Genomic DNA, 2,195 nt, shown 5'->3' with positions numbered 1-2,195 from the left:
ATAGTCCATTTTTATCTTATCATTACTTTTGTTATTCTTATTTTTTCTTTTTTTTTTTTTACTGAGGAGATGATCGAGGTGATCGAATGACGGCTACATACTTTTTGTTGAATTTATTTGTTTTGAATAAAATGTTTATTTTTTCCTGTAAAACCAATCGAAACTCGTCATTCATCCATTTCAATGCCTTAGAAACTTCCATGCTGTGACTTTGATAATTTTAAAAATTTTGATTCTTAACAAGTATATAACAAGTATTTAAAATTATTTTTGGAAGTACCTAATCTGTCTTAATATTTTCAGCTGTACTGAGAAACTGCCCAGAAAGACAATAATCTATACGGTGGTTGTGGATGGAAAGGAGGGTAGCTTGGGGGAGGGGAGGGAGGAGTAGGTGTCTAACGTTTAAATTACATGAAGATGTGTTCAGTAAATTGTTCAGGCTCTACCGCCAGTTCATTTCAAATTTTTTAGCAATTTGGCCCAGAATGTCCTAAAAAAACGCGAGAAGATCCCTAAAAAACACAAAAATCGTGGATTGTAGGATATGAATTTAGGGCAATATGCACAAATAGCTATCTACTGACACTTGATTGACTAAAAATGTATAGGATATGCATATACAGCCCACAAAAACAGCCTAACTTGACTGTTTCAGTGCCTTGACCCGAAATACTCGCCAAAAAAGCGAAAAATCGCATTTTCTAAAAAACGGCCAAACTACAGATTTCGCGGTTTGTTGTTCCTCAATCAGTAGGCCTTCTGGTTGAAATTTCCGCAAAAAAATCGCGGGTGGTGTGTTGACCGCATTAAAAGAATTTAAAACCCATCGTGGTTTGGCAAGAAAAGAGGGAGAGCCAACTGTGAAGGCTCTTGGGAGGATGGGGAACTTTGGCTACTGGGAGAGCGCCAAAAAGCGATGTGAAAGCAGCTTTTATGTAAGTGCATTCTTCATAATAATAAAGATGAGATCCTGTAGCTTACAGTGCCAATTTACACATCATAGGCATAATTTGATTCTAAGGAATTTAGAGCTGAAGGGGGAACAAAGTCTAAAAGGGAAGTAATTCTTTAATTGGAGATCTACACAGTAAAGATAAACTAAGAGAGACAGTGAATAAAGATGAAAAAAGTTCTTCAGAGTAAGGCAAGGTCAAATAGCCACAGTTGCCCTCAAACACCTAGTAAGAAGAAAAAATCGGACGGGATTAGGCCTCAGTTGTACAAATGGACTCTAGAAAATTTATGCTTTGAGCTGAAAATTGAAGTCATTGCATAATTTTTTTTTTTTGGAATAATACACTTTGTGGAAGAGTCTAAGGCTTCAGGTCATTTTGCTCTGCAATCAGAAAGAAAGGCCGCGACTACGTCAACTCTTACATTGAATTTGGTGCAGGTTTATATCAAGGATTTCATTGTAATCTTTGGATATCTTAAAGCTGCCATGTTATCACATTTTTTAAGATTAGGTATAAAAAGTAATAAGCTTTCTATTATCTCACAAGATACACTGTTACTTTACGCACCTATGCAAGATTACAGTTTTGTCCAAATTTCAAAGAAAACTTCAACGGCGGGATGGTGAAATCGATAACTGAGATGATATTTGAATTATCTGTGTGAGTAAATGTGGCAATCACAGTCGTTCCTCAATCATTGAGACCTCTTTAAGCCATAAAAATTGCATTGGTTGAGGAAGCCAAGCATTCAAGGAGCAACTATAAGTAAGAGCCTTAGTATTGCGGCCTGTTATCACTAATTTGAATACAGTTTTGAACCGTTGCAAATATGCCTCGAAGAGAGGAGAGGCATCACAACTCAAAATTGCTTCATCACCGAAAAGAAACGTGAAAAAGGTAGCAATAAATTCATTCTTAGCTACCATACGCAATGTAAATACATGTGTGAATACATTTTGTGAGTTAAATATGACAAATAAATTGGATACATGTTAAAATATTAAAAATAAAAGAGTAAAATAATCAAAGAGTAGTCTGCGCTGTGAATGCAGAGCGATTATTTTCCTTTTATCTGAACTGGTCTTATTCTAGTCAAAAGCTGTTTAAAATGAGAAAATCTATTTAATTATGTAAAAAAATCTGAGCTAATTTTAACTTGAAAAAAAAAAAGATGATAATTTCCGAACATGATTTTCAACAGTTGTTAAAGTCAAAAGAAGGAATTTTAAAACAATG

This window comes from Bemisia tabaci, chromosome 2 (genome assembly GCF_918797505.1).
Source record: "Bemisia tabaci chromosome 2, PGI_BMITA_v3".
Classification (NCBI taxonomy): domain Eukaryota; kingdom Metazoa; phylum Arthropoda; class Insecta; order Hemiptera; family Aleyrodidae; genus Bemisia; species Bemisia tabaci.
The sequence above is the reverse complement of the archived record's forward strand: the minus strand, read 5'-3'. Positions refer to the sequence as shown.